The sequence below is a fragment of the Diabrotica virgifera genome, chromosome 3 (assembly GCF_917563875.1).
Source record: "Diabrotica virgifera virgifera chromosome 3, PGI_DIABVI_V3a".
Taxonomy (NCBI): Eukaryota; Metazoa; Arthropoda; class Insecta; order Coleoptera; family Chrysomelidae; genus Diabrotica; species Diabrotica virgifera.
In genome coordinates, this window is record NC_065445.1 from 179,331,561 (window position 1) to 179,346,831 (window position 15,271).

The 15,271-nt window shown below is 33.1% G+C and overlaps 1 protein-coding gene across 1 annotated transcript in view; it reads right to left on the reverse strand.

The window, feature by feature from the left end:
* LOC114344544 (growth arrest-specific protein 2-like) overlaps positions 1-15,271 on the reverse strand; it is a 389,075-nt gene that overhangs the window by 15,721 nt on the left and 358,083 nt on the right. The gene's annotated exons all lie outside the window — the stretch shown is intronic.

Here is a 15,271-nt window from a genome sequence, read left to right on the forward strand (position 1 = left end):
TGAATGTATTTTTTCGTAGCAACGAAGGGCATCTGACGTAACATACTTGACGACGGGATATTATCAAAAATTATCAGCTTAATTTGCATTTCTCTAGCTTTTTATTGTTCAGAATCTCCTATGAATGAAATAATCATTGTCATTGCACGTTCTACCCCTTAATGTTTGTTGGCAATACAAAAATCCCTAGATCTTAGTAGCTTTCGAGAAATACCAGTAGATGACAAAAGGTAAAAATATCGCCGTTTTGTATGACCTTTTTTATGCTGTTTCTGAATAAAGTTAAATTTAAATATTTATAGTCAGTCACTTTAATAATTATAAAAAAAAGAATGTGTGTGTACTTTGTACGCACGTAAGAAGTTATACTTCTTTTATTATGATTTCAACGAAATTAATATACTTAACAGGTTATTTGTATTTTATTTAAATATTAAACTAACTTTTAAAACACCACTATTAAAAATATTTTATTAAAACGATACCAAAAATGTATATAAAAAAAAAAGAATATGAATCGTCCGGGATTTGAACCCAGGACCTCTTGATATCCGGTAACACGCTCTCCCACTGAGCTATATTCCCTTCGCTTTGACAGGTTACAAGATTTCTCATACATACTGACAAATTTAATAGACCAAGTGAAGGATACAAAAATACTTTAAATATACTTACTATTATTATAAAATATCTTATTCCCGAGAAAGACAAATCCAAAGACACAAAAATTATAATAAATAATACATTTACTAAGAACACTAATACTAATATATCCTTTTAGTTATACCTATAATATGACTTATTGATATGACCTATAATATTATTATATTATACCTATAATATGACTTATTATACCTATAATAATCATATTATACCTATAATATGACTTATGATACCTATAATACGACTTATTTGCGCTGACAGCGCTGATACATACATAATACATATATCTTGAAAGATTAGCAACGAAATACCTACTGTCTGTGTGCGCATGCGCCCGGCATTATAAAATTTCACTCTCGATCGTAAAGAAGTATAACTTCAATAAATATAATAAAAATAATAATAATGTCATCGTTTATCGTTATGCTTAATATAATATCAAATACATTAGATAGTCCATAGTATTTGATAATATTATACGTTATATTTATCTTATGACAGCGTTTCATGTCAAATTGCAATACCACAACGCATGCGTAATCCTTGAAATAATCTGAACTGGGTTCTGAACGCCCGAATTTCAGCGATCAAACTGAACGCGGTTTAAACTACCAAAACCAGTTGAAAGAGAATTGAGAAAGACGATTTTGACTTTTAACTGACGTTCAATAAAAGTTCAGGTTATTTCAATATAAGAAATCGGCTCTTACTAGGCAAGCGATTTACTCCTGAAAAGACGCTTGTCTTAATTTTTCTCTTGCATTTCTCTGAATTTTTTTCTTGCATTTCTACGGCACCAAAACTTTTTTTTTCCATTCTATTAATTTTTTTCAAAGTTTAAATGTATTTTTTAGTTTTCCAAGGGGGATGGAAATTATTATTAACATATAATTTACTATTTTGGTATAGAATGAGCCACAATTTTACTTTAAATTAAGTTAAAGTAAAATTAGACCTTTCGATTTCACTCCGGAAATGGTTATCAAAATAAAAACATTAATAAATTAAACAAATTTTGTTTTTGTTGCTGGGCAAAAAGTTCTTCTTATAGTTTAATTTTATCTGTCTCATTCATATTGACCATTATAATATATTTTATACAGGTAGATTGTAGATTACTTTACGGGTAGATTGGAAAGATAGTTCATTCGATTACATGAAATCAACTTTAACTTACGAATATCCGACAGAAAAATCAAACAATTTTTCGAAAAATGCTATATTTCGAGTTTTTTCCAATTTGTTGTTGAAAAAATGCCTCATGCGACCGAAGAAAGCCCATTTTCTGTCCTTTACTGTGTTAAAAATTTTCATTTATAAAATATTCTTACTTGTACTTAAAGGTTTAAAGATTATAAAGGTTTTTGTAGAAGTGCATTTCATTTAGTAGTTTTTTAGAAAAACATTTCAAAATTAGTGATTTTTGGGATTTTTTTTCTAAAGAGCTACAAAATAAATTTTAATTCTACAAAAAGAGCTTTAATCTTTTAACCTTGAAGTACAAGTAAGAATATTTTGACAAATATATATGATTTGTATCTTACTGCAAACATGGACTTAAGGCGAGACGGTTTACTTCTGAAAAGATGCTTAGAAACGGAATATACCGACTAATTTATTTAGCATTTCTACCACACCAAACTTTTTTTTTAATTCTATATGTAGGTATATTTTTCAGAGGAGGAATATATGTATATTTGGGAACAATAATCAAAAAGAGTGGGCGCACCGAAAAAGAGATAGAGCAAAAGATCGTGAAAGGAAAAAGTGTAATTGGATGCCTAAAGCTGATGCTATTGTCAAAAGAACTATCAAATCAAAGACAACATCTTATCTTTAACTCCATCTTTAAAAGTATCTTACCAAATCCCTGGAACGACGCCTACTTGCATTGGAAATGGACTTCTGGAGAAGATCAGCTAGAAAATCAAGGCTTGAAAAAATACAAAATGACCAAATCAAAAACATAATGGGACAACCATCATAGATGAAATTCAAGGAGACAACTGATCCGGTATGGTCATGTAGAAAGAAAGGACGACGCCAGGCTGCCAACACAAATTTTAAAATTGACGCCAAGGGAATGAAGGAAGGGAGAAAGGCCGAAACAATCCTGGCAAGGCTGCACTCAAAAGACAATGTAGGAAAGGAACCTTCACTCTGGCGAATGTAACGACCGACGAAGCTGGGAACTAGGAACCGGAAGGCGGAGAACGCTATAACAAGCCGGGATAATAAATAAAATATCTTCAACATAAACATAAAATCCTTTATAAAAGGTATATTTGTTAAAATCCCTATACAGGGCTACATCAAAGACAGAACTAGTTTTCGATCGGTTGACCGATCATCATCAGTGCAATCCTAAAATGTGTACAACCAGATAAAATGATGCAAAGTATTTAAAATGTTGACTAAGGTTATAAAAAGTTATAGGTTATACTCACTTAGAATCTACATGCAAGCCACCAAAGTAAAAATAACAGGGTAAAAACCCTTTACAATTGATCCGTCATCCGAACATATGACAAAGATGTGAATTATAACATAGATGATTAAGATATTTGATGTTTTTCGCCCGAGGTACCAATGAGCTCTATCTGACAAGTTCACATCATGACTGTACGGAAGCAAGTGATTTTGATAAAGGAAATTCTGAATGGTGACATGACAGGAATGACAGTTCCACAGGAAGTTATAATTTCCCTGTTGTTTTGTGGTATTTATTGTAAAATTTGTTAAATTAATAACAATAAAAACAGTCGTTCCCACTGTGGTAGATAGTCTGTAAAAATGGAAATAGACTTGATGTAAATGTTAAAATATTGTAATGGAGGAAGTAGGCAAACCACATTACACATAGTACAGAAAACTTAATTAAACATTATCAAACCCTTTATATGTGATATCTAGGGCTTAGAAAAGCAGTTGTGTGTTTATTTAAAAGTGATCAATTATATTACAATAATTGGAAGTTGTTATAGTATGTGGAAGTACCATAAAAATCACTGTGTGGGTGACAAAGGTGTAGAACTGTTTTCTGATCTGGGAGGGATATATAATACAAGCTAAGATACATGCCACCATTTCTCAAGATCCCTGCATATCGCCTGGAACTCTAAGGGTTCGACAAAACAGACCAATATATGAGATAGCTAACATAGGGGAGAGGGGTGGTGTTATAAATTTATGAGAATATAATTAAAATGTAACATGAACGGGACCCAGAAAGAGTAGTGAGACTATTAAATTTAGTTGCAGTATGATTATATGGGGTGGATATAATTAAATTATTGATGAAAATTTAGAGATGAAACGGTATGTATGTGGGTGATGATAGCAGCTATTGGTTTGTGTGTGTATAATTGGATAGTGATAGTGGTTGATGGATAGAGATGAAAAAGAAAGAAAATATCTAACACCCAAGATATTATCAACTATATGAATCGTAGTGGTGTTTACAAACTACAATGTTCTGACTATGATGCCACCTACATAGGAAGAACTTGTAGATCACTTGCTTCTCGCTCTCTTGAACACATCAGAAGAGAGAATACCTCTACCTTCTCACAACATCTCAAAGAGAAAAATCATACTCTGAACATCCCAGATGATATTTCTCTTCTACGCAATATCCCCCAAAGAGACTTTCTGAAGTTGGACTTGTACGAGGACCTAGAAATAGTCAGAGAAAAACAAAAAAGCCCAAATTGTGTCAACCGCCATGTTTCGTTTAACCGGGACTTCCATCTACTTCATCGACAACTTTTTTCTTAACTTCTTTTTAATTACAATAGTACTTTTCACCTCTTTATTACTCTATAGCTTTCACATAGCCACATTTACAGTTGATTTGACACAATTCATAATGATTTTCTTTCTTTATTCATCTCTATCCATCAACCACTATCACTATCCAATTATACACACACAAACCAATAGCTGCTATCATCACCCACATACATACCGTTTCATCTCTAAACTTTCATCAATAATTTAATTATATCCACCCCATATAATCACACTGCAACTAAATTTAATAGTCTCACTACTCTTTCTGGGTCCCGTTCATGTTACATTTTAATTATATTCTCATAAATTTATAACACCACCCCTCTCCCCTATGTTAGCTATCTCATATATTGGTCTGTTTTGTCGAACCCTTAGAGTTCCAGGCGATATGCAGGGATCTTGAGAAATGGTGGCATGTATCTTAGCTTGTATTATATATCCCTCCCAGATCAGAAAACAGTTCTACACCTTTGTCACCCACACAGTGATTTTTATGGTACTTCCACATATTATAACAACTTCCAATTATTGTAATATAATTGATAACTTTTAAATAAACACACAACTGCTTTTCTAAGCCCTAGATATCACATATAAAGGGTTTGATAATGTTTATTAAGTTTTCTGTAAATGTGTAATGTGGTTTGCCTACTTCCTCCGTTACAATATTTTAACATTTACATCAAGTCTATTTCCATTTTTACAGACTATCTACCACAGTGGGAACGACTGTTTTTATTGTTATTAATTTAACAAATTTTACAATAAATACCACAAAACAACAGGGAAATTATAACTTCCTGTGGAACTGTCATTCCTGTCATGTCACCATTCAGAATTTCCGTTATCAAAATCACTTGCTTCCGTACAGTCATGATGTGAACTTGTCAGATAGAGCTCATTGGTACCTCGGGCGAAAAACATCGGATATCTTAATCATCCATGTTATAATTCACATCTTTGTCATATGTTCCGATGACGGATCAATTGTAAAGGGTTTTTACCCTGTTATTTTTACTTTGGTGGCTTGCATGTAGATTCTAAGTGAGTATAACCTATAACTTTTTATAACCTTAGTCAACATTTTAAATACTTTGCATCATTTTATCTGGTTGAACACATTTTAGGATTCCACTGATGATGATCGGTCAACCGATCGAAAACTAGTTCTGTCTTTGATGTAGCCCTGTATAGGGATTTTAACAAATATACCTTTTATAAAGGATTTTATGTTTTTGTAATGGTATACAGCCAACTACAGGAAATTTTTCCTCGTGGAAATAAAATATATTTTTCAAAGTTAAAATGTATTTTTAAAAAAAATTCCAATTGGCCGGAATTTAAATTCTACAAAAAGCTTTATAATTTTTAAACCTTTAAGTACAAATTAGAAAATTCTGACAAGGATAAGTGGTTTTTATCTTGCTGAAAACATGTAGCCAAATACTTCGAATATGCGGTTGTACAATGCACTGTAAGGACGCCGATACAGTCCTGCCCTATCTTATTATATTCACCTCAGCTCGAAATAGATCAGTAGACGTTAGACAAGTCCACTTCTTACGATTGGCCAGCCAGGATATATAGTCCAGGACCTCTCTTGCCCTCAATCTAGCTTTTTAGAATCAACTACTGTATAAATCGGTAATTACTATTACGGATAATGTGGCCGAAGTAAGCCACTTTTCTGTACTTTACGGTAGGGATGGCGGTTTTTGACAAAACACCGGTTTTCGGTTATACCGTTTTTTTGCTTACGGTTTAACCTGGCGGTTATAACCGGTCAAAAAAACCGGTTTTTGAAAAACCGGTTTTCGGTTTTTTTTAGTCCACTAGGTTACAAAGTTACATTTACAATACACTATTTACAATATTTAGTTTGCGATACTCCATTCCATTTAATATCAATATGATCAAAATTAGTACTATCGAAAGGTATTATTATTATACAGGGTGTCCAGAAACTCTACCGACAAACGAAGACAAGAGATTCCTCAGATAATTTTAAGATAATTTAACCCAATTCACCTAGTCCGAAAATGCTTTTTAAGGGAGCTAGAGCTCTTTGAAGATGGCGTCATGAAATTAGTTTTTCTTATATACCTCCAGAAGGCTTCTATTTAGAAAAACGAAAATTGGTATGCATATTTACTTTTCAGAGAGGAATCGATTCCATCCATTGCAAATTTCTAGTATTGGTCATAGGCGCCCGTTTTAGGTAGAGCAACGGGTATTTTATCGCATAACTTTTTTGCCCTTAACTTTTATGCATTTTTGACACAGGATTATTAAATTGTGAGGTATTTTAGTACTAAAATGTACTCTTGCTTTATGTCGGTAGGATACACCGTTTTCTAGAAAAGTCGATTTGAAAGTTTTTCGTTTTTGGAATTTGAAAAAAAATTGAAAGAACTTTCCAACAAAAAACGAAGTATTTTAACAACATAAATTAAGAGTAACTTTTAGTACTCGAATACCTCATAATTTAATAATCTAGTGTCAAAAATGCTCGAAAATTCAAGACAAAAAAGTTATGCTATAAAATAACTGTTGACCTACCCAAAACGGACGCCTATGACCAGTACTAGAAATTCGCAATTAATGAAATTGATTTATCTCTGGAATATAAATAAACGTACCAGTTTTCGTCTTTCTAAATAGTTTTTTTTTATTTTTTTTTTAATTTAGAAAGCGAAAAATTTTCAAATCGATTTTTCTAGAAAACGGTGTGTCCTACCGATTTAAAACAAGAGTACCGTTTTGTACTAGAATACTTCACAATTTAATAATCCAGTGTCAGAAATGCATAAAAGTTAAAGATAAAAAAGTTATGCGGTAAAATAGCCGTTGCCCTACCCAAAACGGACGCCTATGATCTGTACTAGAAATTTGCAATGGATGGATTAGAGTTATATCTTGAAGATAAATACGCGTACCAATTTTTATTTTTCTAAATAAAAGCGTTCTGGAGGTATTTAAGAAAAACTAATTACAAGACGCCATCTTCAAAGAGCTCTAGCTCCCTTAGGAAGCATTTTCGGACTAAGTGAATTGGGTTAAATTATCTTAAAATTATCTGAAGAATCTCCTGTCTTCGTTTGTAGGTAGAGTTTCTGGACACCCTGTATATTAGTATTACTTTTAACACGTTTTTATATTTGTAGAATAGATACATTTTAACTCATTTAATACTTCCTATATGAGTGTATCATTTTGAAAACGTAGCGAAATTCTTGGAGATTCGTATTCGTAATCAGTAATTCGATATTCATAGCCAGAGCATTATTTTTGGCAATCAGAAAAAGTCATTCACCCACTTTCAATGTCAAGAGTTAAGTGTGAAAAATAGATGATGTTGGCGTCTAATTCAACTAGATCACTTCTTATGTAAATATTATGATTACAAATACCTTTTCAAGGAAATATTATAATAAAACTTAATAATTGTTTCTGGCTGATGTGAGAATGCACTTTCAGATTGCTTCGGTATTTTATAAAATAAAATAAAATTTGAATTATGGTTTTGTTTGGAATAATTACTTGAGAATAATAATTATAAATGGGATCCAAAATAATACCTAACCTAATCCTAATCACCGTAAAAACCTAATAACCGGTTTTTACTTTAAAAAGAAAAAACCGGTTATAACCGGGACAAAAAACAACCGGTAAAACCTGTTATTGCGAAGTAAAAAAACCGGTTTTAGGTTTAAACCGGTAGGTTTTTCCCATCCCTACTTTACGGTTTTAATAATTTCCACTTATCATTGGGTCTATTGAATAAAAGGAAGTATTTGCTTTTACTTACAAGTATTTACTTAATATTAATTGAATAAAGTCATTTCTTTAATGCTTTATTCTTTATTCAATTGCTATTAAGTAAATACTTAAATACGAGGAAGTAAAAGCAAAGACTCCTTTTTATTCAATAGACCCATTGTCAAAATATTCTTAGCTAAACTTAAAGGTTTAAAGATTATAAAGCTTTTTGTAGAAGTGAAATTCATTTAACACAAGACTACGATGATATCTGTAACATGACAAGAAACCTGATAGAGGAATACAGGAAATGGGGACTAGAGATCAACGTGTAGGAAAAATCAAATATATTAAAGACCATTGAAAAAAAAATAACAAAAATATAAAGAGCGATGTTAATAGAGATCGCTAGATCGCTTCTTGGCAAATAGTCATCAATCTTCACTGTATGACCAGTTTACCGACGTATATTCATATCTATTATATACATTTGGTGTAATGCTGGTTCTATTATATCTGAATCATTTTTTCGCTATACCCTGGTGAGTATAGAAGTAATAGGCCACTCATTTGTGCCGAAGAAAATATCCCAAAAGGCAGATGAACAAATTTTTTTACCAACAGCATATGGACACGGAAGACCAGAGGAAACACTGCATTAAATATTCCAAGGAATATTTCAAGACAACAAAAATGGCGAGTAGTTCAAAGATTTTGGCCCCCAGTTAGTAAGAGGCCTTATCCCTGGTTCATATTAGACGAAATAAAAGCAAACGTAAGGGGTAAGAACATAACAAGTGGGTCTCGGTGGAGGTGGATGCGGAGGTCGCGGTCGATGTCGAAATCCATGTAAAACAAACACATTGTACTAAATAAAAGATAACAGAGCAAGTAAGTCGCGGTGGAGGTTTAGCGCGATGCCATCTAGGAGGTTTACATCGATGCTTTTGAAAATAAAATGAGTTTGTTTTACATGGATGTCTACTGCGCGGCCTACAAGGATGTTTTTCTGTGATTGGTCCGTTCGAAGCCAAGTTCTCATTAACTGCGCTATCTGAGTTTATACTTTTTTATAATATAATCCCTTTTTTGTATTCAGTTTGTTTTTGAATTTGTAAAGTAATTAAATTCAGTAAATTTTTGAAATATGAAGGAGGATTTGATTATTTACAGCTGATGATCACTATCATCACTTGACTGACACAACATCGCAAAAGCACAGTCTTTTTGTCATTTAAATTTCATTAAACTACTTCACTTGATAGTGGTTCTAGCTCGACTGACAGCGCAGGTGACCTCCTTGCTATGTGCTGTCGACATCGACCGCGACTTAACTAGTGGCATCTACCGCGACCTACACATCCACCTCGACTTACTTGTTATGTTCTTACCCTAATACATTGAAAATTTCAAAAGCATTTGAATTTGTGCTTAAAGCGTTACGTGCAAAGTTATTGACCGTGTAGTCACTGAAAAATAATGTGTTCCATTAAATAAATGTAAGCTAATAATAAGTCTACTTAAACGTGAAAAGAATATTTTTGTCAATAATTTACCTCATACTGCTTTCTGATTCCATTGACACACTTAAAAATAATACAACTTTAAATAACTTTTTTTATGTAAAAAAGCATACATAATAAAAATACTTTTGTCTGAATTTCCTGGCTCATGGGTATGGGATTTAATAAAATATTTCATTGTTGTACAAACGTTTTAGCGAATTGCCATTTTCAATAAACAAGATCACTTTAGTGTTAAATATCATAACTTAAAGCGCACTGTATAGCATAAAAAATAAAAATAAGTGGCAATTGAAAATGGAAATTCGCCGAAACGTTTAACACGTTGGCTGCTGTAATGTTAAAAAACTGAGTCCCTACGGCCACAATGCACCCGTTTCTATGCTAACAAGACAACTTAATTCATTCAACCAACTTACACCTCTAAAGGATTAACGGATTACATTCATTGTGAATGTAATGTTACTTACATACATTGTGAATGTTACTTAGAGGTGTAAGTTGGTTAAATGAACGTACGGTGTGTCACGCGGCTGTTATTCAAAACAACATGAGACACAACATTTATGTCTCACTGCAGCCAACGTGTTAAACAGCAATAAAGTGTTTTATCTAAGACTAATCTATAACTGATTCATTGTACATGAGTTAACAAAATAATAATAATAATATCTATTATAGCCAACCGTCACTAAAGTCATTCATTATTGTACTCTTTTGCCCACATTTGCCGCAGTAAAGTAACACTTTATTGTACTGAAAGAAGAAGTGTTTTACCTGCCGCGATTATTAATCAAATTAACCGAGATTGAATGTAAGTGGTCGATGGCAGTAATCGATTATTTATTTGAGTGAACTTAAAATTTATTTACTTTAATTATTAAAAATATTGTACAAAAATGACGTTACTGTTGATTAAAATGGCAAAAAGTGAAATTCTGTAGTATTTTGCAATTATATTCATACAAAATAAATCACAACATTACAGATTTAGTAATTAGGTATTCAATTTGATAACAACTATCGGGTAAACATCGAAACCGGCCATCATGCACAAAACCATCTGCCATTAATGTCATACGAAATTTATATTTCGTCTATGTAAAATTTTAAAAAAATCTTAAATCATTTAAGTTAGGTATTAATGCAAATAAAGTGTGAAATGATCATTTTGTTAGTTCGATTATATATAGAACGGTGATAAATATTTACTGACAATAATTTGCCAGTAAATATATTATTTATATTTTCTACGATTCATCAAGGGAAAAGTCATTGCGGGGAGGCTACAGTTCATAAGCAATGACGTATTGTAACTATTAATGTTATTTTTAATTTTTGGTAATATTTTAAGTATTAAAATTAGTTTAGTATTTAAATAAAAATACAATTAAACTGTTTAAAATATACAGTCGAACCCGCTAATTAGAATACCGGTTATAGGAATATCCCGGTTTAAGGAATAGAAATTTGACGTCCCGAAACGGTTTTACTAGCCACTAATGATCAGTTATAGTATTTTTACTACAAAAACGTTATCACGTAGGTCAAAATTTTTGACGTAGAGAACTGTCAAAACATTAGAATGTGACTTTTCATTATTGCTACGTTTATTATAAACACGGCAATAATGAAAAGTCACATTCTAATGTTTTGACAGTTCTCTTACGTCAAAAATTTTGACCTACGTAATAACGTTTTTGTAGTAAAAATACTATATTAGAATATCCTGGTTATAGGAATACTTTTTCTTGGCACGAAGGCTATTCCAATAAGCTAATTCGACTGTATTTATTTCGGTGAAATCATAATAATAGAAGTACCTATAACTTCTTACGTGCGTACAAAGTACACACACTCTTTTTTCATTCTTCTTCTTTAGGTGCCGTGTCTGTATTCAGACGTTGGCCGTCATCATGTTTACAATTTCTTGAAATCTCTCTCTATCGGCTGCTGCGCGAAATAATTCTTCTACTGTGCAGCCACACCATTGTCTAATATTACGCAGCCATGAAAGTTTCTTTCGACCAATCCATCTCTTTCCCACCACTTTTCCTTGTATTATAAGGCGAAGCAGATGGTATTTAGGTCCTCTAATTATATGGCCGAAGTATTCTGTTTTTCTCCTCTTTATGATGCTTATAGCAGACGTTCTGAATTCAGCATTTGAAGAACATCTTCATTGGAAGTGTGCGAAACCCACGATATCTTTAGGATTCGTCGATAGCACCACAATTCGAATGCTTCTATTTTGTTTAGCATTGTGGTTTTTAACGTCCATGTCTCACAACCATACAATATGATAGACCACACATAACCTTTCAGCACCTTCTTTCGAATATTCATCGACAGGTTTCTGTTACATAAAACTGGTTTCCAGGTCATAAAAGCCTTCCGTGATATTTCGATCCTAGTTATTATCTTTTCATCAGAGTCACAATTTACATTTTACCAGCTGCCAAGGTACTTGAAATGATTTACCCGTTCTAACTCCTCTTCATCAAGAGAAAGCTGACCTTGATCTATATTAATCTTTCCAACTGCCATCCAATTTGTCTTTGAAATGTTGATTTTAAGGCCTCTCCGATAACTTGCTTCACTGACTAGATTTAGTAGTGTCTGAAGATCTTGTAAATTTTCAGCAAGAATGGCTGTATCGTCAGCGTATCTAATATTGTTGATTACTTCTCCGCCTAGCCTTACTCTCTCTTGTCTGTCATCCAAAGCCTCCCTAAAGATTTCTTCAGAGTACAGATTAAAAAGGGTGGGTGATAAAACACAACCTTGTCGTACTCCACGTTTTATCGGAAGTTTTTCAGTACGACTGTCTCCAATTTGGATAGAGGCTACTTGATTGTAATATAAGTATTTCAGCAGTCTTATATCGTAGTGGTCAAGTCCTGCTGCCTTCAGGCAATCGAAAAGTGTATCATGTTGTACTCGGTCAAATGCCTTCTCGAAGTCGATGAAACAAACATAAACGTTCTTTCGGAATTCACAACTTTTTTGTAATAGAACGCGCATACAAAATAGTGCTTCTCTAGTTCCTAGACCATTTCTAAATCCAAATTGCTTATTACCCATTCTAGTTTCGCACACAAGGAATACTCGGTTTTGTATAATACGTAAAAGTATCTTAAGTGTGTGACTCATCAAACTGATTAGTCTAAAATCGCTGCATTTGGTGGGCCTGCTTTTCTTTGGTAATGTTATAAACAGTGACTCCAACCAATCATCTGGTATTTTTCCTTCGTTGTAAATTTTGTTAAAGAAAGTAGTGAAGTAAGTAATGTTTTCCTCACCTAAAAGTTTAAGTAGCTCAACAGGGATTTGATCTGGTCCAGGTGCTTTATTGTTTTTGGCTTGTTGTATTGCTTTTATGACTTCTGACTTCAGTATACTGGGACCTCTGTCTAATTGGTTGTCACAGGTAGTATTTGGAGTATTTTCTCGAGAAGCATCGTCAAAAAGGTCACTGATGTGTCTCTCCCATTCTTTACAGTGTTGTTCGTGATCACAAATTTTTCCGTCTGCGGTTTTAAGTACGTGAGCATTTTTCTGTTTTCTAATTCCGGAGGTATATTTAAGTTTCTTGTGGAGGTTGAAAGTGTCATGCTTTTTTTGGAGGTCTTCTATTTCTTTACATGAATTCTCGAGCCAGGATTGATTCTTTGGCCTGTTTAATTTTTCTTTTTATTAATTTAATTTTTTTCATTAGAAGGACGTAATTAAGTAAGTGTTAAGTAAGTGTTATTGTTTTTTATGATTAACGATAAAATTTTGTATGCACCACGTCAATAAAGACTCTTTATCGAACTTGTCGGTTATTCGCCTCCCTCGCTTCGCTCCCTCTGCTCGTAATATCAGACTCGTTCAATAAAGAGTCACTTTACTGACTTGGTACATAAATAACTATTATTCGCTACAGTGAATAATGATTTCATTACTCACTGGTTGCAATAACGTTGTGTAGGTACAAGATAAAATGCAAAGCTTGCTATGAAATGTCACGTCAAAGCAATGTAGCGGTTAATTTTAATTTAAAACCTCAAAAAGTTGTTGGATTTATTTATCAGTTTTAAACTATTTAGTAATAGTGGAAGATGAACTAACTGACCCAATTGAAGCCGGCAATGGGATAAGACAAGGGGATTCCTTGAGTCCTTTATTGTTCAACCTGATCATGGACGAAATAATAAAAAAAGTAAGAACTGAAAGAGGATACCAAATGGGAGAAAAACAACTTAAAATAATCTGCTATGCGGACGATGCAATACTAATCTCTCAAAGTGAAGATGATTTACAACGTATGCTGCACCAATTCAACATAATCGCCAGAAAATTTAACATGTTAATATCCTCAAAAAAGACAAAATACATGGTTATAACAGCAGATCCAATAAGATGTAAATTGAAGCTGGAAGGTCAGATAATAGAAGAAGTGATGGAGTTTAAATATCTAGGCATCACACTATCTAGTTACGGAAGGCTCGAAACAGAAGTGGAAGATCAAGTGAATAGAGCAAACATAGCCGCAGGTTGCCTGAATGACACAATATGGAGAAATAAAAACATTGGAAAAGAAATGAAAGGCAGAATTTACAAAACAGTCATCAGACCAATAATGACATACGCGGCAGAAACACGACCCGACAGAGAGAGGACAAAAAGATTGCTGGAAACAGCGGAGATGAAAACCCTTCGAAAAATCGATGGTAAGACTCTATGGGACAGAGCTAGAAGTACAGATATACGACGGAGATGCAAGGTGGATAACATTAATAACTGGGTAAGAAACAGAAGAATAGAATGGAATGACCACATAAGCCGAATGACAACAAATAGGGTAGTCAGGACAGCGAGAGATGGTTCCCCAATAGGAAGACGATCAGTGGGAAGACCACGAAAACGATGGAACGACAACTTACTAGAGGCACACTGGAAAAACAGACAGAGTCATGCATACAAGAAGAAGAAGAAGAAGAAGAAGAAGAAGAAGAAGAAGAAGAACTATTTAGTTGGAAAAAATGGACACAGACAGTGAAACTCAGATATCCTGTATACCTCCAGATATACAGGAAGCTGCAAAAATTGCTAGTTTAAATTGCTAGTACCTGAAAAATCGAGAAAACTCTATATTTCTGCGTATGAATCGTTCACACAATGGAGAACTGACAAGAAAACGTGACCTTTTCAGAATCGGTTTTATTGGTCTGATTTATATAAATTTTAGCCAAAATTATTTGATAGTATTAGATAAAGTAAAGTATTCTACTCGGATATAATGACTGTTATTCACTTGTATGATTTATAACACTAGGCTACGGCTCGTGTTATAAACTTCATACGCGTGAATAACATTCACTATTATCATGCTTGTTAAATAATATAGATAGATATTATTATTAATCCCAGACTGACAACCCAACCAAGTAATTTAGATAAAAGTAGGTGTTATTATTAAAAACTTAGCCAGGAAATATCAAACGTAAAATATACAGGGTTGGGCATTCAAAAGAGTCCACCGGGATATT